Source organism: Dermacentor variabilis, chromosome 4 (assembly GCF_050947875.1).
Source record: "Dermacentor variabilis isolate Ectoservices chromosome 4, ASM5094787v1, whole genome shotgun sequence".
NCBI lineage: Eukaryota > Metazoa > Arthropoda > Arachnida > Ixodida > Ixodidae > Dermacentor > Dermacentor variabilis.
In genome coordinates, this window is record NC_134571.1 from 8,365,980 (window position 1) to 8,392,425 (window position 26,446).

General features: G+C 44.0%; 1 protein-coding gene and 2 long non-coding RNA genes across 3 annotated transcripts in view; 2 read left to right on the plus strand and 1 right to left on the minus strand.

Moving 5' to 3' along the window:
* The first annotated feature begins 18,158 nt into the window (after positions 1 to 18,158).
* The window catches only part of LOC142577701 (uncharacterized), a 47,125-nt gene continuing 38,837 nt past the window's right edge, over positions 18,159 to 26,446 (plus strand). Inside the window, exon 1 of the mRNA XM_075687157.1 lies at positions 18,159 to 18,306. The gene's annotated coding sequence lies outside the window, so the exon portion shown is untranslated. The remainder of the gene's footprint in view (positions 18,307 to 26,446) is intronic.
* Positions 18,484 to 20,911, plus strand: LOC142578636 (uncharacterized). Its single transcript, XR_012827278.1, has 2 exons — positions 18,484 to 18,921; positions 20,601 to 20,911. It is a non-coding gene; the product is annotated as an uncharacterized LOC142578636 (long non-coding RNA).
* On the minus strand, positions 19,969 to 22,631 carry LOC142578635 (uncharacterized). Its single transcript, XR_012827277.1, has 3 exons — positions 22,077 to 22,631; positions 20,378 to 21,289; positions 19,969 to 20,326 (listed from the first exon to the last, which is right to left on the minus strand). It is a non-coding gene; the product is annotated as an uncharacterized LOC142578635 (long non-coding RNA).

Here is a 26,446-nt window from a genome sequence, read left to right on the forward strand (position 1 = left end):
TGAGAGAGAGATAATAAGTGTGACGTAGAGAGAAAGGAGTAGCTGCGAAGCTGCGAAACCTGCTGTTGGGGCTCCTTCCGTACCATTATCAAGGTGGTGCGCTGTCTCTTCGGGTTTGCGATAGGCAATGCAGTTACTTTCAATCAGCTTATTTGAGGGCACTGCTTTATGATGCGGGTGAGAGTTCACTCACATGGTGTTTTTCATAGTTCGTGAGGTTATTTTCCAGTCGGTAAAATTGTACGCAATTAGTATGTGGCTGAAAACACTGCAGTTAGATGTCATTTTGGGATGCCAACAAATGCCTCATTGACACATTGAAAATTATGAGAGTACTTCTCGAGTTAGATAATTGTAATTACCAAATTAAATCTCAGTAACGAAAGAATTACTGGCTACTACTCCACTTTACTGGAAACAATATGCACTAGGTTTTCTTCGAGTAACGGAACTGTTTTTTTTTAAATCTTAGTGCATGATAGCTGTGGAACACTCTCTCTCTTCATCCCTATACCCCTTTCCCCAGTGCAGGGTAGAAAAACGGACATGCGTCTGGTTAACCTCTCTGCCTTTCCTCTCTTCTATTTCTCTCTCTCTATAATTCACTCAGTAACCGTAATGAGGCCAGGCCAGATTCACTCGAAATCAGAATCAACAGCAGTCATGTGCGGCAGCACTTATGCTCGGACTAGCAGAAAAATAAGAGAGGCTGCAGTTTTGCAGAAAGGCGAAGCAGTGTTAGTGATAGCCAAGTATGCGACAATTACACGAAGGAAGATTACACCAGCAAGGGGACTCAGGCTGTGAAATTGAACTGTCTCCTACTATGAGGTCTTGTATATACTTAGCGCCGTCACTTCAGCGCTGAAGTCTTCGAGGTCAAGCGAAATTTCTTGAAGTGCAAGAAATATATATATATATATATATATATATATATATATATATATATATATATATACAGGCACAACACATGCCTGACTTTCAACTTCATCATCTGCACATCTTTTCCATCTGCATATATAATCACCAGCAGCACAGTTTAATCCTCGAGGTAGTAGTCCGAGCTTGGCTGGAATGAAGCAGTGCCTTACGATATATATATATATATATATATATATATATATATATATATATATATATATATATATATATATATATATATATATGTATCGTAAGGCACTGCTTCATTCCAGCCAAGCTCGGACTACTACCTCGAGGATTAAACTGTGCTGCTGGTGATTATATATGCAGATGGAAAAGATGTGCAGATGATGAAGTTGAAAGTCAGGCATGTGTTGTGCCCATGCTAATTCTCTCTCGCTGTGGATGCGGCCGCCTGGCAGCGCGTAAGTACTATAAAATGCGTCAAGTATTTGGTTTTAAGCGGGAGACATGCACTATCTCTGTGCCACAGCAACGGGAATCGGGTGGCGTTCTAACAAGCGAGACATGGTAATTGACAGGTGATGTCTGCTCAATGACCGTGGAAAGTCGAATAAAACACGAGAAATTTTTTGCATAAGCCAGGAATGCACACAGGAGTCCAAAGAACTTCGTCACCAGGAGAAAAAGTCACAGCACAGTGGGTCCAGTCGTAACGAAACTTGCGAGCGTCCTGGGAGGCGCCGGTGTTAAGCGGGGCGAGGCGAGACACAAACTGTTCCAAGAAAGGAACTGATGGGGGTACAGGAGTCGAAAGGAATGATACATCAAGAATGAAACTTGGTGAACAGCCATAGATGAAGAAAAAATGTTAAAAGCCAGTAGTACGTTGCGTAGCCATGTTATAGGCGAATGTCATGAACGGCAGGATTGCATCCCCGTTCGTGTGGCCAGGGTGGATGTACGTACATCGCAATCATGTCAGAGAGGGTATGGTGAAAACACTCCGTCAACCTTTTTAGTCTGCGGATGGTAACTGGAAGTCGTCTTGCAAATTGTGTTAGAGGCGCACAGAACTTCGGTAAGGATAGAAGAGAGGAAGACTGCTGCGGTCACTGAGGAGAACGCGCGGAGCGCTGCAGTGTAAGATAATGTTGTGTAGAAAGAAATCGGCGATTTCAGCAGCAGTCCCGGATGGTAGAGATGCTGTCTCCGCATAGCGTGTTGGTCTATGGCCGTTGCAATCCAACAATTTCCATGTAAGGTCATGGGAAGAGGACCGTACAAGTCTATTCCAACTACTTCAAAAGGTGAAGCGGGACAAGGCAGAGGTTGTAAAGAGCCAGAAGGAGCTGCTGGGTTTGCTTTGACAATGAACGCAGGGTGCAACATACTTCGCAACGGCTGAAGATGGGCCAGGCCAGGAGCAGCGACTTCATATTCTGTTGTAAGTCTTGTGGTAGCCTAGATGACCAGTCGTCGCATGATCGTGAAAGGCTTCAACCACCTCACATTGCAGAGAACATGGTACGACCGGGACCCATTTGTTGCTATCGATCTGATAAATGTTGCGATGTAAAACCCCATTGTGCAGCTTGAATTGATTAAGTTGTCGACGAAGTCTGGCATTTGGAGGCGACGAAGAATCTTCCATGCGTTGGAGAATAGTTCAGCAGTATGGGTCGACGCGTTAGTGGGACACAAGGACAGATGGGCTGTCGTGTCTTAGCCATTCGAGGGTTACAATGGGTAAAGCCGATGAAGAGGACTCGGGACGTACACAATCACGGAGAGGTTATGGTGAATCGTCATGATTCGGCAGAGGGTAGCAAGAGAGAGCATTGGTGTCTTGATGCTTCTTTGCAGCCCTGTAGGTGACATTGAAATCGTACTCCTGTAGGTGAAGCACACAGCAACCCAGGTGACCTGATAAATTCTTTAGCGATGAAAGCCAGCACAGTGTGTTATGGTCGGTAACGACTGTGAAATGGCGGCCATGAAGACATGGGTGAAATTTTTGCACTGCCCAACAGCAAGGCACTCCTGCTTGGTTATGGTGTAGTAAATTTCTGCACTGGTTAGTGCACGACTAGCATAAGCAATTACTCGTTCGCGGAATGTGTTGTCACATTGCAATAGAATGGCACCGAGACTGACTGCTAGCGTCGGTGTGAAAGATGGTGGGCGCGGTCGGATCAAAGTGGCACAGTACTGGGTCTGACGTCAGGGCATGTTGCAAAAGCAGGAAAGCATGTTCACATTCGTCGGACGAAACAAAGGGCGCATTACTGGCGAGGAGTTGATGGAGCGGGGACGTAAACGTAGCGAAGTTGCATATGAAGTGCCGGAAGAAGCAAGTCCAGGAAAACTGTGCATGTCTTTTTGACGCAGTGGACACAAAATTCGAGGATGGCAGTAAGCTTCTCGGGGTCCGGTCGAATACCTTCTTTGCTGACTATGTGCCCCAGAACTTTGATGGCCTTGCTGGCCAAACTGCATTTGTGTGTGTGTGTGTGCGTGCGTGTGTGTGCGTGTGTGTGTGTGCGTGCGCACGTGTGCGTGTGCTGAGCTGCAAAGCAGCATTTGCAAGACAGGCAAGGACTTCATCAAGATGTTGCAAATGTTGTGAGAACATGGTTGAAAACACGATGTCGTCGAGATAGCACAGGCAGGTTTTCCATTTCAAGCCACACAAGACTTATCGATCATGCGTTCGAATGTGGCAGGCACATTGCAGAGTCCAAAAGGCATCGCACTGAACTCGTAGAGCCCATCAGGGGTAGCTAATGTCGTTTTTGCTTTGTCGGATTTGGACGTCTGTATTTGCCAGTAGTCTGGTCTAAAGTCAAGGCTAGAAATATATTCAGCACCGCGGAGTGAATCTAGTGCATCATCCATCCGTGACACGGGGTAAACATCTTTGCGCACAATTTTGTTCAGCGCACAGTAATAGACGCAAGAACACACTGAGCTGTCTTCGTGACAATTGCAACGACATGAGTGTCAACAGCTCAAGTGACAGTTGATCCACGAGGCAACAGTTGGGGTTCGATTTGGTTTATTGCAGTAAGCAATGCAGACCCCTCAGAGAAGCGAATAAGGCCAGGGGTAATCAGAATTGCTCGAGATAGGGTATGGTCGTAGGGTAGAATGAATACGCCGCCATCCACAATGTTACAGGAGTTGACACCTCTAATCTCTTCTCTAGGTGGCCAAAGAACGTAATCGGAAGAGGTGACGAGACAAATGCGTTCTTCGAGGTTAGGAAGAGAACTGCCAGTGGCATCCAGTTGTGTGAGGCGCTGACGACAAGAGATAGAAGCGAACGCCAAAGATAAGAAGTCCCACCCCAAGATGAGTTCATGGGTCACTCACGAAATACCGCAAAAGCAATGTAGTGAAGAATTTAGTCTATGGACATACGAACAGTACATGGTGCAATTGGACGAATAATAACGTTGGCCACTGCACAAAGAGAAAGGCCGGAGTAAGGCAACTCTTGTGTTTTATAGAGTCCCGAACAGTCGCATGGCAATAATCGCCAAGCGTCTTGTAACAGGGAGCCACCTCAGAATTGCACCAAACAAAGATGATGGATGCAGCCAGTCTTGCCAGATAACTACATTTTCACTATTCTGTATTGTTTGCATTTTTTGTGCAAAAGGGGTTCTCACAGAGAGTTTTATCTTCAGTGGCCTTCAGTTGACGTCATCTGCTACAACTAGCACATAAGTTAACTCCATAGCACCACTAGGATGGAGACATTGTGTCATGGGATGCTTCCTTAAAAGTGGACAAGAAGATTCTAAAGGAAAAGTGTGAGATGGTCACAGTAATAACCAAGGCATTTGGCATGGGAATGACCCAGCTATGAAGGTATTATCAGATATGGACAAGCATATAATACTAAATGGCGCCTTGCACGAGCCCCAAGTGTCAAATGTAATGAGTATTGTGCATTGAAAGGGCCAAAAATGTTTTGTACATGCAAGGGAACACTATGGGCATTTGATAGCAGTTGCTTAGATGTACTACATTAACAGGAACCAAACAAACTCCCTTAGACATAAGCATGCAGCAAATTCAAGGACTAGATGAAGCTTCAAAGAAGTAACTGCATTTCATGTAGGATAGGTGTGAATGACCTTTGTGCATGAGATCAGTGACAAAAACACTAAATGAATGCAGTACAGTGTCTGTATCATATCTTGTGCAGACCAATCTAGCCTGGAGTTTCAGCGTTCCTTGTCAGTTCATTTAAATAGGCACTACATTGTTTAAAGTGCAATATTGTTCTACAAAACATAATATGCAAGATGTAGCATGCTAACCCTCGTGGCTCAACAACTACTGAACCGAAACCTCAATGAGCAGTGAAGCTTCCTTGTAATTTTCATCGTAACCATACTTTTTCTCTTGAAAGTGAACCTCTTTAGTGAATTTGCTTGTGTATTAATTTTTCTTTAGGCAAGTATTTTTTATACATGTTAATGTCTCAATCCTGCTTTCTCTTTCCGGAGCTAAACAAAATGCCTCTTTTTTCAATTTGATCTTTTGACCTAGGAAGCCATCATCTGGTGCTGTGTACAGCAAGCACATGCTTCGGGCAAGGAGGGAGCCAGCACCATATCTACATCAGCAAGAACCTCGGTGCTCAAAATAAACATTTTCTGTGCAAATAACTGTCTTTTTATACTTCCAGCATGAATTAATAAGTTTCTTTTGCCTTCACATGCAGGAAGGTTTATAAGAATAAATAGTGACTGTTGAATGCCCAGGAAAAGCCTTAAAGCCATTTTACTTGTACAGTGATAAAGTACATGTGTACTTGAACTTGATAGTACAGAAACGAAAGGCAAAGTAACAGGCAAAATGCTTGGGGCAGCAGTCGTATAAATGGTAGATGAACACAGCTAATTGTGCTGTCCAGTTTCATTCAGTTTGATCAAGTGTTACAAGAATTGCCTTCAATATGAATCATTCAGTTTAGCCAGCTAAAGTCGAACTCGTACAAACTTTGGAATGTCTGCTGAGAATTTTAGCATAAATGGTATGTGTGCATCCTTCAGCAGCACTACAAGCCCAATAAGGTTTTTGCGTTACTGTCCCCCCTCCCTTGGTATTGTGGCAGTGTCTACTTCAAGTGCTTGAGGGTATAATGGAGAATGACTCCAATTTGCTATAAATATGTGCAGTGTTGATGCAGAAATGAGAAAGCTATATAAATATGCAGGACAAGAGCTGGTAGGCCTGGTTATAAGCATGAATTAGAAATTTATGGACCAAAGGCAATATGAATACAATATGTTAAATTACATCCATATGTGCGAACTGCCCACATGAAAGGAAAGAAAGTGCAATACTTGCAACCTACCAACAGAAACATCAGTCTAGGGAAGGATTCTGTAAGGATCCACTAAGTGGACTATTTCAGCACACACTGATTAGGTAGCGCTCTAAGTTGGTAGAGCAAGCAGCAATCGTCACCGTGGGCTCTTGTGCTCTATTCATTCAGCGTGTACTGGAATGGACAGTCCACGTAGTCAACACTTACAGACTAGCCCCCTAGGGCTGTGGAAGCAAGCAGTATATTATGCTTAAGTCTGGAGTGCTACCTCCTACTTATGTGGCAAGTCCTCCTGTTTACCTGTTCCTTTCAACTGAGAGCTGAGCACCGCCTAGGTTAATTCAGAAAAAGCAACCAGCGTCCATAGAATTCAAACTATTACTATTTGCCCTATAAAAGGGGACAGTGGAGCCTAAAATGACACTTGACTTGGGCCATATTTTTCACGATATGCCCGAGAATATTGGGATTTCCCATCAATTTTACCCTTCCTACATCACATAGCGAACAACCTGAAAACTTAACACTGTTGCGCAGAGCGATGAAGGGTCAGGATTTGAGCGAGAAAGCAACACACGACACCTGAGCGCAAACTATGAACTGGTTTTTTTTTCTGCAAGTGAAGCGTACATAAAGCCTACACGCATGCGCAGGAGTCCTCTTCCCGGTCTACCTACACCCTCTATTGTCGGCGATTATGCTAATCTCTTTATTGCTGAGTGAAATAGACGGCGGGCTGACACATGAGCCCTGTGGGTCCACCTTGAGGTTTTATGCTTCCACGACTTCTCTTTTCCTTTGGTTCCTACTTTTCAGCAGAATCATTGTCTTGTGATAATCACCAGTTGATAGTTTGTGCTCAGGTGTCGTGTGTTGTTTTCTCGCTCAAGTCCTGTCCCTTCGTCACTCCGCACAACAGTGTTAAGTATGTCGAACCAACTAGCCCACTGCACAATTTTCCTGAACTTGAAAACAATTGTAAACTAAAGTCCGTGAGAAACGAAGTGTTCTGCCATGACATACAGATTTATGCATGATCACTTTGCTATATAAAAATACAATTTTAGCCAATGTTAACAAAGAGCTTCACTTTTGGAGTTCACCTAAATAATGTCTGTGATGCATTGTGACAGTACGAGGTCCTGGAGATGCTACTGTGGAGATATGTCAACATTGAGCCTATTCCTCTTTAATCTATGTATAGATGCCTTCACGAAGAGTTGGAGAAACTGCACAATACAATGTTTTATATCACATGTAATAATTATGCTGTGATAAAGTGTACACGCTGAGCTTAATGTTTTAGAAAAGCTCAAGAAAAGGCTCCAGAATAGGTATGATGGATAGGCAACCTTTTATTTGGCTCTCTTCATAGTGAAGTCTGGACGCATCACCTCAGCCACACTTAGTAAAATTTGTGGGCTCGTACTGCCCATGCCTTTACTGCACAAGTTGCCTTGGTGCTCCCAGTCTTGACAGGTAACACTTAAGCACCCTCTCATGCACATGTTTGTTTCAAAGCTACAGTTGCTATAAGTAACTCCCACATGCGATTCTGTAACTCTAGACCTAACTGCAAAAATGCATGCAGTACTACGAGTTTGGCATGGAGTTCACATGACATGTGCACAACTTCAAATTTCGTATAGGCAACAGATAACTAACTGGTAACCTGTTAGAGTAACAAAATGGATGCCAAGGAAAATTCACCCAAAGCCTTAGGCAGGAAAATGAGGTGTTGTGATGAGATAAATAGCAATCACATTTGATCGACTGACTAAAAGCTGGCAGGGGTATTGCATTTGACATGATTGAAATGAGCTGCAGCATGGCATGGTAACTGTGGCAGCCTTTACAATGCCGCACTCTCTGAATTACACTAGTGTGCACCCATATGCTGCAGCGACCAACTGTTTTTATTCAAGAAAGCCAGGTTTGTGGTTCAGCACACATCATACGCTGGCAAACTCACTGATGAGTCAACTCCCTCAGATCATCCCATGAGTCTGAGTGAGCCCAGCTGAGCAGTATTTTGGCGAGTTTGAGCCCGAGTGAGCTCGGCTGAGTAGTATATTCTTATGAGTTCAAGTGAGCAGCTAAGTATAATTTTGGCGAGTCTAGATAGGGAGTTCCGATTATTTTGCCAACATATATATGGTCCGTGTACTTTCGAAATTCAGGTACGACACTTGCGCATAGGTTGGAAATTAAGCTTCTCGCCAAGTGACTACTGCAGAAATGATCATAGAGCTAGAGAAGAACGATACGCCTTAATGATGCAGCGTGCCGCGCGGGATCCATGTGTGCAGCGTGCCAGTGGATGGGTGCGTGTTTGGGAAATTAAGGGGTTTCGACCCATCCACAGATAATTTCCATAATACCTTTCTCCATAGTGTATTATTGCGATAGTAATTTTTGGACACCCCAAGCGAATTTTCGCCATCGCCCTGATGTTTGCTTTAAAGTCCAAGTGTGACAAAAATTATAGTGCCCCGTTTCATCCCACATGCTGGGGTTAATTGTGAATGAAAGGGTGCGAGGGTGAGCTGAAAAGGATGGCAGCTTTATGCGCGCTGTCCACGTCCCGTGATCAAGCGCGCGCTAGGGTAGGAGAGCGCGCGACGTCTCTTGCCCGGCCGTGCCCGTGCATATGGCTGTCCGCGCGCAGCAGAGTGCATATACACGGCCCGCGCGTGCCACATTTTTTAAAGTAATTTGCGGCCGGTGTAAAGGCGGCAAGCCGACGTGGCTGCTGGTTTCACGAGTGTTGGAAGTAGCGTTATCTAAGTTTCTGACGAAACTTAGAGAACAGTGACTTAAAACAGTGACTTCCTTAGAGGGGCCAAAATTTTGGGGCGTATGAGCGGCACATATAGTAGAATGCCGTGTTCCATTGTAAAAAAAAAAATTTGATGTAACAAAGTAGAGTGCTGAGTGTTAGGTCTTTGTTACATCAAGGTTCAACAAAAATTAAGCGCTGGAAATCAGCGCTGGACGCATATGCAACTCCTTACTCCATACTGAAAACATTTGAGAAAACATTTTTTAAAAATACTTTGTACATTTGTATAAATCCCTACCTGCAGATATTCCTCTGGTTTAGCCTAATTATGTGCTGCCTACTTACTGACGCAGCATACGTATCATTGCGAAATTTATAATTTTTTGCTTTTAGAAAAAGCATCGAGTTATTGAATTTTGCGAACAGAAAAAGATTGCAACTTCCAATATAGCGCGCTTCCTAGGCTATTAAATAGCTACAATGTTCAAGGAACGTACTGTTTCCATGAGTGGTTTACTCATGCAGTAAGATGTACTGCTCCTACACCTTGCAATAAAAAGCATATGCATCGACACATAGCAGCTGATATTCTTGCTTATTTTCTCATCACAGAGGTAGATGGGGCACATGAACCTATATGCTCACACAAATCAACGTGACCAACTACTGCGGAGACATGGCAACGAATTCTTTGTTTGCGTTGGACACCACAAGTGCGAGGTTTGCGCATTAATTTGACTTAATGAAACCCTATTTATACTACAGGCTTTACGGCAATGCTTGCGTGCAGTGCGGTGAAGCGCTCGACAAAACTGCACATATTATATGGTTTGTTTGATATTAACTCGAGATGCAAACGTTTGTGCAGGCAGGCAAGCAATGTTTCCATTCACGCAGCGCACCAAAAGAGCGTGGTATATGCATTGTTCTGGTTTCATGACATCGTACTTTTTCCAATAGCTTTACGGCAGTGCTTGTGTATAGTGCTGCGAAGCACGACGGAACTGCACATTATTATACGGTGTGCTCGAAATCCACTCGAGATGCAAACGTTTGTGCAGGCAGGAAACGAATGATTTAATTCACGTAGCACAACACGAGAGCGCGCTCTATGCACTGCTTTGATTTAATAAAACTCTATTTCTGCCACAGGCTTCACAGCAATACTTCTGTAGAGAGCTGTGAAGCTCGACGCAGCTGTAACAACATCCCACGGTACACCTGATTTTTACCGAGTTTGTTTTAAAGGGCCCCTCACAGGCTACATAACAAATTTTGGTTATACGCTGAAAGTTGTTACGTGCCCTCTGAGAAGTGTTCTACCGCAAGCATTTTTCAAATTGGTTCATTAACAGCAGAGAGAGAATGATTGAAGTGCCGCGAACACATGATTTCAGGAGGCGAACGTCGCCGCCTATATAAACACTCTCTCGACTTTCCCCGTTTCGCCTGTGTAAGCAAATTTCCTTCACTGCGTTCTCCCATACCGGAGCCGAGGGGTCGCGCGGCGGGTATACCCTGCCGTCTTCTTTTTTTCACCGTCACCGGCACACTTCCGGTGACGGTGTCGCGCGAGCTCTTGCGCTTGTCTCGTTTCCTGTAGCGGACGATAATGCGCACTCTACACGAGAACACGTGATTAGCGGTATAAGTCAGTGCCCCAGCACTGAGGCAAACGCGAGAGGATGAAAGAGCATGATCGCAATGCTGGAACACAGTAGACAATGACGTATAGTTTCGTTCTCTGCGCGCGTGCAAACGTCGGAAAAAGGAGACGAAACGGAAATTCATCTCTCTTGCTACAGTGCGAAGTAAAACAAAAGCACCCAGACATTCGGGTTGTAGTTTTCATTATTTCTCTAAACTTTAATTAGTCCACTGAAGCAACAGATTCAACAAATAACTGATGCTGCCTTGAATCTAAGTCACGTGTTACTCTGAGTGCCATCACAGCACAGCCTGTGCTCCTATGCAGCAGCAAAGTTACGGGCATTCATCTGCTTGCTGCTGCGATAACATTATGACACTTGAACTCAGAGGTACGATTTTTGTTGTGTGAGGTTATAGATAGCCAGTAGGCTACTTGTCTGATGTTAAATTCTATGACCCACTGGCAATTCACGATGCACTCAATGAAAACGTTTTTATGCTGTGTGCGGCGTGACTCACCAGTGACCCACACGCAAGAATTCTCGCTCTTGTGTTGCCATCTGAGGTTTGAAATTGCAACTAATATATCTTTTTACTGCACTGGACATGGAGTGGCATGTTTGTTTCGGAGAGTGGAGTGGCGGCACATTTCTCAGTTGGGTTTCTTGCAAACTTTTCGCCGCAGTTCTTGAAATACGTGCCGTTGGAATAAGTACCTGCATTTTTCTTGCTACTCTCAAACTTTTCAGCGTGTCTCATAGATAGATCCTCATGCCCCTTATGGATGCAAAAAAAAAGCACAATGCAGAGGAAACAAATAAACTTCGTTTTGGGCCAGAAGAATGCACCAGCAACTTCGCGATCACCAGCGGATGAGTCAAGTGCTTCAGTGTCAGATGTTCAGCAGTGGACAGACAGTGAAATCAGTGAGAAAGATAGTGTTTGCGAACCATCACAGACCTCAGCCAGCATGTCGAATGGAGAGCCAGACCTGACTGATGATTCTGAGGTGAATGATTCAGGATACGATGCTCTCATTTCTCTCAGCCCATCTCTAGAGAAATGGACACCGGCAACAACCACTTCGCCTAGTGTGACACCACATTCTAGGCCACCCACTATCATTCAGTTGCCATCTAGCCGTTATGCCCCATCTTTATGTTCACTGTTTATTACGGATGACATTTGGCAAATGATGGTCAATGAAACAAACAGGTTCACACAACAAGTGTTGAAGTCAACTACTCCTAAATCTAAATCACGGTTGAAAAATTGGACGGAAACCAATGCCAAAGAAATGAAAGCATTTATTCGAATACTGATTTGTATTGGTCTCCTCTGTCTTCCTACTCCCAAATCTAAATCAAAGTTGAAAAATTGGATGGAAACCAATCTCCAACAAACGAAAGCATTTGTTGGAATACCAATTTGTATTAATCTCGTCCATCTTCCTATCTGAGTCACTACTGGGCAAAAAGTAACCTGTATGGTGTTGAACTCATTCATCAAAATATGAGCCGTGACCGCCTTTTCCCTACTTTTGAGGTTCCGGCATTTTGCGGACAATTAACTGGTTGCAGGGTTGCAGGATCATGTCTTTAAGATTCATCCTCTGGTAGAGAAATTGAACCAAAATATTTGCCAGTGTGCTTGAGCCGGGAAAGGAGGTTGTGATAGATGAAACAATAGTGCCATGGAGTGGCAGACTTTCGTTCTTACAGAGTCAGGCTGTTCAAGGCATGTACCAAAGACGGTTACAGGCTAAAGGTTGATGTATATGCCGGAAAGTGTGACTGAACAGTTGGCATCGGACATGCCGAAGATGTATGCTTGAAACTCCTGCAAAATTACAAGGAAGTCGCGTGCCCACTGTACGTAGACAACTTCTACATGAGCTTGCCGCTCACTCTTCGCCTTCTAAAGGAAGACACTTTTATTCGTGGCACAGTTCGCTCAGTGAGGAAAGGGCTGCCAAAAGATCTCACTGAAGTAAAGGTTGCAAATGGCAGTGTTACCGGACTTCAGTCCAAAAATGGAGTGAAGGCGCTGAAGTGGATGGACAAGAGGCCTGTTCTGATACTCACACCTGTCGCCAAATATGAAGCAACTTTGGTGGACAGTGGGAAGAAAACAAGGGACGGCGCACCAATCATGAGACATCAGGCCGGTCTCGATTACAATGCAGCAAAAAAGGGCGTCGACTATACATAGTGACCAAATGACGTTATACCACAACTGCTTTAGAAAAGGACTCAAGTGGTACAGAAAGGTAGCTGTTGAGTTGCTTGTTGGAAGTGCCATCATAAATGCGTGGAACATTCGTGGCATGCTTGAAGGAAACTCTACGCCAATTATAAAATTTCAAGATGAACTGGCTCATTCACTGTTCGGCCCTCGTCAATACAACATCGAAGAAACTCGTGGGAGAAGTGTCCACATGCTAAGAAAAACTGGCACATCGGCACACGACACTCAGTGGCACTGCACTGGCTGCTATGCGGCTAACAGTACCAGCAATAGCCCAAACACTACGGTGGGAGTGAGAAAAGTGACCACTTTCTGTGAATAACGCTTCGGCAAGCCATTCATCTGTTTGTTGTGCTTTAATTCTAAGCACAAGTAACCTGAGAAGCAAGCTAGCTTCAACTGTAAAATGAGTAGGATGAAAACTTCAAGACATGGCTAATGTTCATACTAAATTTTAGCCTTTCTCTAACTAATAAATATTTCTAACACAGGAACTGACTTCTTGTCTTTTCTAATGGCAAGCACTTTGTAGTTCAACATAGGTTTCTAGCATCTTGAATCCATTGAGGGGCTACAGAATATATTAAAGAAAGATAAGAATGCATAATGTTGTGCTGAATGTGATCAAGACACATGTACAAGAAACTATAGTTATTAGTTCGATGAGGACAATAATGTGCTTTAGCAAGTTAGAAATTTGTTACCAACTTGCCCACATTCACATCTTAACAGATTTAACAATGTTTCCACTACGTGGAGAACCTTGATCTACAGTGCTTTTATCATCCTGAAGAAGGTTGGTGTTCCTATTATAACACGTGTACTTAAGAAGCTCAATCTCTCAGGATTTCATGTTGTTTTACTTGACATAAGCTTACGAGGCTTACAGATTACGTGCTCGTATCTCAACGTAAACACTAACTTCGTTTTCAATGATTTTCATTTCTGTTAAAGCACAGTAAATTTCGTCAGACGAGAAGTGCAAATGCGTTTTTTATTCTTTCATACTTGGTGCTTGCTATTATACAACTTACTTATATTACAACTTGCTTGTTTAGAAAACTCATAAAAAACACTCCCCCCACCTTTTCCTTTTTCTTCTTTTACTTTCAATTGACTCTGACTTTCATTATGTTAATAAACTTCAGAAGAGCTTGCTCTCAGGCTAGTTTGTACACACTGCTAAGAATGAAAAAATGGAGAGAAATTGGGAGCAGGAAAGAAAGGCCTACAGAATGCTGATTTGCGCGCGGCAATTTATATCAAGGATGGGGTGCTGGACCAGGGAAGCTAAGAAGCCGCCATAACAAACTAGGGGAGCTAGGTAAATGGCTTCGATGTCCACACAGAAACATAAATATAGGCATGTTAGATAATGCTGTGTCATTCAACAACCCCGTGAATGTTGAAAAGTGGGACAGTGATTAGCTGAAAAGAGTTTCAGAGAGCTCCAGGGAGTGGGGAGATGGATACGGTAAGGGGGCTAGGGTGGTGACGCGCATTAAGGGCATCAAGAATGAAGTGAAAAATTATGGAACATAGGGGCATTGTCTCATCACTGCTCGATCGCTCTACACCAGATAGCTGTGGCCAGTTGCCTTAGCCGAGATTCACCTACCCTGTCATAGCATGTGCTGTGCTTGCTGCTCTGCAGTCTTTAAAATAGGCAGGTGTCAGGGAAGCATGCCCATAATGCCTGCAATTAAGTAATAGGCGACTTGCAAAATAGTGCCCGCTCTCTTCCATACACAGCCATGGCTGAGCCACTCACTAGCAAATCTGGTAAGAAAATAACGCTGACCTCCACTGTTACTTGGGCTGCAACAAGTCTGGGCTGCAAACAAGAAGACACAAGACAGAGCGCTGTCATGTTTTTAGCACAGCTCGCTTTCCTAAGTAATGTACCAACAAGGTCATAATATACATTATATAAATACATCAATTTGTAAACAAAATGTTATTTTTAATATAGTCATATTTAAAAACAGCACAAGGATGATAGCATAATTTTAGGCGTAGTGGCTGCATGCCTTAGCAATGAAAAACTTTTGTCAGAAGTTAAGCAAAGTTGTTTTGGCAACGTAAAAATGTGCATTCTCATTGCTAAAGCATTCCTGTCCGGGGAGTGCTAGGAGTTTGTCTTGGTGTGATGTAAAACCCTCCACACATTTATATAGTGCGAGAGAGAGAGGTGATGGGGGAGTGGTAGTGGCCAGTGGAAAATCCTTCCCTGGAATAAAATTCTGGCTACGTCACTGAATGTCTGCAATGCCTTGTAATAGCAATAGGTCTTGGATAGAAACACTATAGATGATACCAGTGAACCTATTGAGCCTATTCCTGTTTAGTGAGATGATGGATGTTTTCCCAAAGAATTAGATAAACTGTACAGTGGAATGTTTTGTACCACCTGTAATAACCATGCTGTAAGAAAAAACAGAAAGGCTGAGCTTAAATGTTGTAGGAAATCTCTTAAGAGGCTCGAGGATAGGTATAGATGACTAACTCCCGTATTCTCCACTCAACACTCCACCTGGATTCAAATGCACAGCAGCCCCGCTCCTTGACAGAGGCGGTTGCTTAGCTTAAACTTCATGTCAATTACTGTGAAACACAGCGTCGTCTTCAGTCTAGGGGTGGCACTGCGCTCAGCTCAGTGGAATGAAGCTTCCAGTCATAGATGGTTTCAGAATACAGGGTAAGTGACCTCACATTTTACTCTCTTCGTCGTGAAGTCTAGACACCAAAGCCTCGGTTTGAACAAGTAATGCTTTAAGCGCTCTCTCATGCATATGTTTGCTTTAAGGAAGAGTCAGCTTACTATTTCCTGCTTCTCCCACATGCAAATGACACAAAAATATCTCAATAAAATGATTGTGATTTAAGTGGTACACACTCTCTGCAATGTGATTAAATGTTTCTAATAAAAGAAGCACTACTCATGTGCTGGTCAGCATCTGCAGCAATATGTTCACCAAGATATTTTTTTTGTCTCAATATATTCGATATTGTTGCAAATTTAAGAGGTTTTGCAGCTAACATGTAGCTGTTTACTTGTGTCTCGAGAACATACAGCTTTAGGTGAGAGGAGCGCTATATTGCATGAGACAAAGGAACATTTTTAGACTGCTTGTTTTATTTTTGTGCGAAAAACAATTGTGAAGGTTTTAATTGAAAAATAATACAGTAGGTGTTGGCAACGCGAACAAGCCATGCAAAGTGTATGCATTAGAAATGAACTATCCAGATGAGGACCCCCCACCCACTGATATATGTCAATGCTATAATATCAAATGCTGTGACATTTAACATATATGGTAAATAAAGAAAAGGATAACTAAAGCAAGAGCAGCATTAATAAAACAACAATATCAACTGCAAAATTTATATAATTTTTCTCAAAACTTTTATCTTCACATAAACTGTGGCCTCACACACTGTGGGCACCTTTGCTAACAACCTTCACATTTCACTAGTGCTAATTCTAGCTTCCCTCTAGCTTCTAGCTCGATTCTAGCTTCTAGCTCAACTGCAATGTATTGAACGTCAGGGCATGTGCAAGTGAAAATTAGTTTGTGATGGCCATGTGGATCTGTTTCTCTGCCTGAATAATAGGGAGAGGAGGGCAATATAATTGCCTTGAGAACTATTAAGCAGAAGCAGCATGGTGGATGAGGAGCAGTGGCTGGGATAAAACATTTCAGGAGTTCAATGTAGTAAGGATACAGGAGTAATATGATTAACTTCGCAAGAATATGAGGCCATTATAACACTAAGGGAAACAGACTGGCCCATCACAATGAATTTTCAAATATTGTAACTGATCTAGAACACCTTGCACGGCTGCTGTAATTAGGAAAAAAAAAGTAGCATTGTCTTAAAAAGACAGCTTTTTTGTTCGTTTACTCTGCTATGCCACATTATTACTATTACTTTTTCTTCTTTTGGAACATAAAGTCACCATATGCCTGGAGGTTTTAGATCACCTTCTTGGTTGCTCCCGATATATGAACAGTTCGAAAACATTAACATTGTTGCTTGGTTTATTGCCCAAGTAGACCGGCACGGAACGACTGACTGAGGAAGCAGGCATGTGAATATGCGCACCCTGTATCCAATCAACCCCTATATCAATCAATTTTGTACAATTAGACCTCCATATATTGAACTTTAATGTAACAAACCGTTTTACTTTGCAGAACTTATTTGGTGTGCATATAGAAATCTTCAATTTATTGTATTCTGTTTATCTGCAATTTCAATTTACTGAAATTATAAAAAATTTAAATGAGGATATGTGTTGCATTTGAACTGTAAATTCTATGGACGTACAAGCGCTTTTCGGTAGTAAAGCTTCACGATTTCCTTCCCAAGTTTATTCGACTTAAGGACAAAATTCTGCAGCAAAGTTATAAAACGACCACAGATGACAAGCAGCTGAATGCGAGGTATCTGGTACAGACCGACGGGGGAAAACTTACAAATCACAATAGCACACATTCAGACGAGTATGTAAACAGGCGAACTAAGCAGGGAACAAAAACAACACATCACTAGCTGCTTTCATAGGTCCCGAATGATCAGAGTTTCATCAGAGTTGGTGCAAGCACGCATCCGCAGATAAAACGGCTCCCACCGTGCATTGTCCAATACTTCGAGAGCTGACGCCTACACAACCACCGGGGTAGGTTATAGCACTTGTTTCTGCTCTGATCGTATAGTGTTCGAATGATGTCGCGACAACGCAAGTACTTGCAATAGGGGCGACGACCTTCCACAACTCCAGAACATCACAAAAGACCGTTTGCACATGTACTAACCAGCCAAACAAACTAACCACGGCAGCGAATACCACTCAAATCGAAAACACAACGCAGAAACACCTCGAAAAGGTTTCACCATAGAGAAAGGTTACGCCCTCTTTCCCAGACGCTCAAAATTCAAGAATGTCCAAAGCGCACTAACGCCGCCTTTTAAAAATCCAACGGAAGTCAAGCCAAATCAGTAACAAGTTGGCTATTTGGGTGAACGCAACGCACCCGTTCGAACCACCGGGTACGCGCAACGCCGGCCCCTGTCTCTACGAGAACGATGCCAATCCGAATCCACAATATACCGGCATTCCCATGCATACCACAGCGCAGCAGCGCCAGATTTCCCTCTAGGTAATGTAGTGAGAAACTCTATGGTTGTCTCATAGAGTTTCTCACTACAATACCTAGAGGGAAATCTGGCGCTGCTGCGCTGTGGTATGCATGGGAATGCCGGCATATTGTGGATTCGGATTGGCATCGTTCTCGTAGAGACAGGACACCTTGAAGACCAGACGCGCTTGGCAAGACCTGAACATCGCCCCCGAGGTCTCCGTGATTGCTGCGCATGCGTGAGCTGATAGAAGGTGAGAAACATAGAGTTTCTCACTATAACACCTAGAGGGTAATCTGGCGCCAACGTCTATGGGAGTTTCTTAAGGGGGCACCGTGCCGTCATGGGAATGACTGTATATGTATAGTGCCTAGAATATACTGTAGTATATTCTAGGCACTATAGTATACATAGAGTTACTATACTGACTCTAGAGGACAAGCTACCCATAGGGCCCATGCATTGAAATCGGGAACCGCAAGAGCGCCGCCATGTTGCTACGCGCCGAGGTTGCCAGCTCCTGAGACGCTTGCTAGACTTGGTGACAGTAGTCAGTTTTAATCCGGCAACAGTAGCAGCGTAGCAGCATGGCGTCTCGCTTGTACTGTCGTGATGTGTGCGTGCAGCCGTGTGTTTGGGCTTTATAAGTTGGTTCTTTATTCTATGTTGCGGGACGGTGCGAGTGTGGTCCATGTTGGCCGTACAGGTGGCAGTTATGCAACCGAGGGATGATCCTGTTGAAGTTTCCGGTGTTATGCGGTTTTCAGCGGTCACGCCTGTTGCAGGAGTGTCACTCGGCGAGGTTACGAGCTCGAAGCTGTGGTCAGATTCCTCGTTGGCGTTCCGTAATTCTCTTCGCACGGGCGCGGTATGTTGCAAAAGCCGCTTTCGCGATCTATCGTCGCGACGATAGATCGGGCTTTTTTATTATTATAAGCACTGATCCAGTTGAGGTAGGGCACATGTAACCTACAAACGGAAGTCTCAGGAGAGCACCTGAGATTATAATAAAGCAGGCGGCGCAGGAACTCCAGGGCACCCAAGGGACAGTGGGGGGATCAAAGCTCGAAGCAGAACGGTACGTAGGTTGGGGCCGCCGAGGCAGGTGTGTGCCAGGGAGTGTTCGCCCGGACAGCTCCCCTGGCACGCGCAGCAGAGCCTCGCAAGGTCGAGATACCTTAAAGGCACCTGCGCCCATGATCTTTCTTTTGCCTCGATGCAGCGTGCACGATTAAAGAGAATAATGTGGAGGGCATCCGGTGCAGTCGCGAATGCGTCATGACAAATGTAGCTCGCGTCGCCTGGCGTGTGCAGTAATATCAGAGTTGGTTGTGTGAACTTTATGCATAATACGTTTTGTTACGGTACCTTAACGCAATGGGTCTAGAGGACGGTGTTGGTACATTTTTTCGTACCGCCCTAATCCTATACCCCCCACTACAAACACACACACATACCCCCCCCCCCTTTTTTTTTATGTATACATACAATTCCTTGCCATGACGGATCATAGCCTCCTTTACTTTTGAACAATAGAGGAGGCTATGGACGGATTGAACAGTTCAAGTTGTCAACTTGTCAATAACCGTCATAGGAATTGCTGTAATAAACACAATTCCACGATCGGATTGTTTACTCTCATATTTTGTTGTAACACTGAGGACTACATAGAACTTTATTTTGTATATGTGAGAGAAGCATGTGGATATCACGAGCTTAAGCCAATGTGCGATACACAGACAAAGCAGCTGCTACAACATGAACTGCATTGAGGGCCACACAACACATACGTAATTAAAGGTGCAAAATATAGGGGGAAGCTTCAAAATACGCTCTGTAGCACTGCAAAGTGTAACATAGATTGTATGTGTACAATAAATGTTCAAAAATACAATGCATCAATGTCCCATTTGCCTTCAAGTTTATTATCAAGTTCAAGTTTACTGAAGTTTATTCTGAGCATATGTACAACAGGAATCTACTGACACACCCGCAGTCAAGGTGGCTGTTCGAGGTGTGCTGGCTGCCTCAGTGTAAGAAAAAGAAATTGGGTGAATGTCAACACCAGTGCCACTGCTTCTTGCCTCTGACCTGCACGTGCCTCCACGGCATCTTTGTGCAAAAGTGTGCTGGCGTGGCGAGGCGTAGGAGTCATCCGAGAGAAAGAGTATCGTTTACATGGAGAAGTGGCTGTTCACATTGCCTGCCGCTTTCCTTGGCGACTAGGGTGACACACCCGCAGTCAAGGTGGCTGTTCGAGGTGTGCTGGCTGCCTAAACGAAAGAAATTAGATGAATGTCGATACCAGTGCTATTGCTTCTTACCTGCATTTGCCTCCACGGCCTCTTGGCTTGCGGAGTCTGTATGAGGGAGCTGCTGTGACTAGGCGTAGGGATCGTCTAAGCAAAAAGAAAAGGCCATTCAAATGGGAAATTATTGAAATCAATGCAGTTATGTCTGCTTCTTGCACTCTTCTTGCCCAAAAATTTTCAAACATAGTGTCCAGTACACACCAGATCTTTGACTGCTTCTGCTTTTTACCTGCAGGTGTTGCTGCGAGATCCTTAATATGGCTGCGTGCAGCATTGTAACACTTGGTGGAGGCATTTCAAGTGGTAGCCAAAAATATAAAGAATCATCCTTGTCTGCACGAATGCTTTCAATTTCTAAATGCAGTGGTAACTATCACTATTAGTGCAAGGCCCCCCACATCTATGCGGCAAGTTCCATAGCTCGAAACTGAATTTTTCCTTTAGTGTTTCACAAGGCGTCTGATATGTCCACATTAGATGTGATGTGTTTGTTTTTATTTATCCCAGTGTGGAGAGAGCATCATTAAATTGTTTTTTTTATTTTTGCTTGTCTTGTTTTTTGGTTTATTTCTGAATTTATCAAGCACCAGTCTCATGATGCTAAAATGACTTATGTAATGGCAATCAGCTTTTGTTTTGCAGAAAAACAATGCATTTCCTGACCCGTTGTTTGACATCCCCTCACTCTCATAATTTTGCAGAGTATTCTACCTATATTGACTTGCTTGACCTCCACTAAAGAGTCTTGCATTTTCAAATACGACTCTTTCCTTAAAACCATTCGACACTTCTCATAATTTCTGTACCTTGGGCTTCGATACTCTGCATTCACCATTTTTGCTTGTTTCTGACTAAAAATGTCTTTTTTAATTTAGAGCTTAAATTTTACCTTTGGAACACACGGAAGGGCTTGCCATTGCATATCTGCATAAAAGGGAAACATGTTTCATTAAACATTCGCAAAATCCAATTGAAGATTGATGAATGCAGCTTGCAGTGTGATATGACTGAATGAGCCATAAAAGTAACTCATCTCACTCGGTAAATTAAAGCACATATTAGTGTGATGTGCAAGATACGTTACACTAACGTGGTGGGTTCTCTTGCTTATACAGCAAAATAATCGGTGCGCGAGAAAAAAAATATTTTTGCATACCCCTTGTACACACTGATTTAAGGAGAATGAGCTGTAGCTGTCCACATGATCTACTTATTTTACCTGCGAGTATGGTCAACAAAAATGTGTCCCAGCTGCTTAGTGGTACTCGGGATTATGTCAGTATTGCATATATGCCTGTTGTAAATAATTGTAAACTGGAAATAATTGAATTTTGAAGATGCTCGCAGGGATCTGATGTGCATATCTTCAGTTTATGGATACATGTAAAAGACTCCGCATCAAGTGCAAGTGAACGTTCCCGCAGGCCCGGAGTCAATCATGCAAATAGATTCGCTGCACAAATTTGTGACCAGAAAAGATATTCCACATGAAATGGCATTCAAGGAAGTGCTGAAAATATTGCACAGTTAATAAAACGCCTACGCTATTAATATGTGGGTTGATGCACTCGTTATGCAAAACGGAGGTGAGGCGTGCAGACAGGACACAAGAGTAGAGTACTTACAAGCAAACAACACGAGCGCCGCCCACTTCTCTACTCTTGTGTCCTGTCTGCACGCCTCACCTTTGTTTTGCATAATGAATCCTTACCAAGTAGCTGAGCTTTCTGCCGTTCTAAGTCTCGATGCACTCGATTTCGTCCGCATTAGGCGCTCGCCTCTTGATTACTTCGTGGCACAGAAATACTCGGCATCAGGCTGTTTGTCTGCTGTGGCCTTTGTAGAAGCATGATTGTTCAAAGTGCAACAAGTAAACAGATTCTTTGAGTTGCTTGCGGCTTCGCCAGTACAATTCCGGTGCGCTGGTCCGCCTGTCCAGCAATTTCCTACTGAAGGGAAACCTGCAAATAAAAACACCGCTCCGCATGCAGAAAAATGCTCTACTGTGACGCTTCTCAAACGATTGTGATGCACCACAAGAGCTGCCTACTCGCGTGATATTCTCAACAAGGAGATAGATTTGTTTACTTACATGTGAAGGTATATGCCAGAGCACTTCGGGGCTCCGGTGGCACACAAGGCACGAGTGTGTGTGCCATAGCGTCCGATGTCGACGCGCGATCGCATGTCAAACCTAAACTGTACGAAACTACTACGCATCCAAAAAACAGATTCGAAACCGAAATTCGCGTCATCCTTTATTGCAAGAATGCGTACGTCGTTATTTACATAAGTCGCGGACTTAGCGATCGCTTTCTGTAAACTTAATATTAACGTACCACCTTCATAAAGCCATCAGGTGTGCGTCTTTAGATGAGAAAGCATAAGGTGACCTGTACTTGCTTTCAGCTCTTTCAATAGTAATTGCGCTGGCCACATTGACCAGTAGCAACAGGGCGGCGCCCTAGAGGTTCCCACTTTTCCGGCCCAGCTTTTCCTCTAGAGTTGTTCTACTAACTCTATGATAGTATATGTGTCTGCGAGGCTCGTGTTGGCTCGTGTTGTAAGAGGCTTCGTCTAAAACGTGGATATGGCTATATACGCAAATAACGCGTTCTCAAAGTAAAATCTTCATAAGATGTTTCCATTCACGCATATTACATCTTTGCTCACCCACGATGCATGACCAAGCGAAGAAAAGCAAGAACAGACGACCAACTGTTTCAAAGCGAGCGCGAACCTTGTCGTCTGTCCTCCAACTTTAGCGGCCCGCTGATACTTTTTACGTAACATGTAGTCGTACACACAATAACAAGTTCTCATAGTTAAACAAAACATGTTTTCGCGTAATAATAAAGCTAAAACACCTTTTCACGTGCTGTTCTAGTAGAAAATGAATCATTGTGACAAACGGAACGGCACTTGCCAAGCGCGTCTTCAATGTGTCCTGTCTCTACGAGAACGATGCCAATCCGAATCCACAATATACCGGCATTCCCATGCATACCACAGCGCAGCAGCGCCAGATTTCCCTCTAGGTAATGTAGTGAGAAACTCCATGGTGAGAAAGGAGAAAAACTCTTTTTCGCTGGATGTGACATCACATTGTTGCTTGTTTTTACTTTTTTTGAAAGAGCTACCCTCGAACGTAGATTAGCCATTGCCGTCGTGTCGGCTGCAAGACGTTCTGCGCGCCCTTGGCGCGCTTTTGTGCGTGTCGAAAGCGCATAACGTGCGCGATATTCGTGCGAGCGCAGTTTGACTTGCGCAATCGTGGGCTTGGACTCCGTGACATTTGCTTTCGTCATATGCGAGTTAGGGGCTTGCCGACAGGTAAACCGCCGCTGTACTTAGGTGAATACCTTGTTTTTCGTGGTCCTGAAATAAATAGCGTGTCGCTGCGATGGCGACTTCAATTGAGTGCGGTAATTGCTGCGCACTTACGGGCGATTCATTTGCACAATACGTGCTGCATTATCGGTGCAGATAGAGAAAACTTATCCTGTGAGCCTTACTTCCGTCAGTCAGTCGGTTAGATGTTTCGCTTTTATCCAGTGCACATATTTCTTGATATCCACTAACGATCTGCTTCAAATATCGACGAAGTGTCTATTGATCGTGCAGATGTTTTTTTTTTATTATTCACACAACTGGTGATGGGCAGCAGCGTTACAGCTGTGAGTTTTCCTTTCGAGCAAACCTTTTCAAATTGGAGTTTTCGCTCATGTTCGCGAGATAGCAAATTTAAGTGTTACGCGGCCGCTGCTGTATTTTTCGATTCCATGTGACCTAGATTTAAGCTGCCTCAGGTTGTATTAACGCGCGCAGCGGCTTTTAGAAAAATAGTTGTCACCTGAGAAATCAATGCAATGTGCCAGTTCTTTTGGAATGGTGCTATTTGTGAAATTGATTATATTTCCCCTAGTCATGCTCAACTACTTACTGGTCAGATGCTTGAACTTCCGAAGAAGTATTTGCAAAGTTTCCCTTCCAACTCAGCATTGTAACCGACGCTTCTCGGAAGTATGAGTGGTATTTGCCCCTGCAACACTGCCATGAGTTCAAGTTCAAATTGTGCCCACCGACTGTCTATCCGTGTGACACTAGAAAGTAAAGAACTCATTTCTCAATTGTCGCAACATTTCTTTTTCATTCCATCTTCAAGAAATTTGTTTACTTCTTTTCCCGGTCATTATGGACTTGCACACATTGAAGTTTTGGATAGTTTGGCAATAGCATTGCATAGTGGGCTTGTAGGTATTTTTTTGTATTTAGCGCATTGCCCTTCTGACTGGACAAATTAAGTAACTGCATTACAAATGTTTGACTTCCTTGGAATGTCTGTTCCATGTGCCTCATAACAGTAAACGGTTGAATTTGGCACATGCACCTTCATATGACCAAGTGTAGGTTTGTATTGCAATGGAAATAAGAACATGAGTGCTTCTTCAATTGTGTTCATCACATTGCTGATGCCTTCAATGTGTGAAAAATGGCTTGTAACAATATTGCTGTGTTTCATGTGAGGATATGGAATAGAATAACTTTCTTCTTTTATGCTGAAGGTATTCACCCCTTTTGCCTGTTGGGCTTCAAATCTTGTAGAAAATGGTGTGAGCAGCCTGGGGTGTGCCTGAAGAGCAATGCTAGTTTGTGCATGATCATATTGTTGCTGCTGGGAAGATGACATCTTAGGCGCATTTTTTTTCATACAATTAACACAAATGTTTCCATCTTTCCCCTTGTGGCTCAATCGCAGTAGATCTGTTTGTTGTTCAGTTACTTTGTTGTTTATTTTTGTTACATATCAGTATTACGTACTATCAAGTTAGTGGGAATATAAAGCTATTTGATGTTGTATTCATGGGGAATCCTAGTCGATCCCTCGTCATGGGTATGTGCCATATGTCACAGGCAACAGTCATTCTAGTCTCTCTTCTTATGGGGAAGAAGAAGAAGCCGAAGGGAGCGGATGCACTTCACGCCGGCTCTGTCTTTCGTAAATGATTTCGCAGTGTTTATGCAAAATATCTCTGTAATTTTGCACCATCATCTCCCGCAAGTTATCCTGACTCTACCGATATTCGTCTTCAAGGTGGGAACTGCATTTTCACCGCTTTATTGGACCATTTCTACCGAGCCGCTGCACCGCTGAGCTAAGCTTACTGCTAAGCTTAGTGCTCCGGCCGCTACGTGAGCCGCAGTTACGGCTGCGCGTCAAATTTCTTCAAGCCGCCATGGAAATACAAGTTGCAGGAACTGATATCTCACCCACCGAGATTTCTGAAGAAACAGGATGGTGCACCATTGGCCTCGTGAACGACTTTCTCCTTGGGGGAAGCGCACTAACCCTTTCATTGCATCAGCCTCCCAAACCGGCGTTGGAGGCACGAACAAGGCGCAGCGAGGCCCGCGCGCTCACAAGCAGCAAGTTCTGAAGGCAGGGAAGATGCCCACTCTCCCACGTGATCACCACAAAGTAGTTATCAGGCCACGGGGCGGCTTGAACGTTGCAAAAGTCGGGGTCGTCCGCCTCGCTTCGGCCTTATATAGGGCAGCAAACGTATCTCCACAAGACGCCACGGAAGACATTGTCTGCCCAAATATTCAGCAAAATATCATCGTTGTGAGTACCCCTCACTCTCCTAATGCAGAACGGTACCGCCGACTCGACAGCTTTGAGGTCGACGGACACCAGTTCGAGATACGGGCATATGAAACGGCACCCGACTATACAGTCAAGGGAGTCGTCCGAGGCATTCCTCTCGAAGAAGACGCGAAGGACATTCACCTCAATATCGTCAACAAGAGGAACCCGAATGCCTTAACGGCCAAAAGACTCAGCAAGACCACGTTGGTCATCATCGCCTTCGATGGTGGCCGAGTACCAACGTGGGTGTACTACGGGGGTGCTATGCTCAGGTGTACCTTGTACAGAAAGCAGATTGACGTGTGCCACCAGTGCGGACGCGTCGGACATCGCATGGACGTCTGCCCGAACCCCCAAGATCGGGTGTGTAGAGGCTGCGGAGCCTCGAACCCAGACCCCAATCACACATGCACGCCAAGGTGTCACCTTTG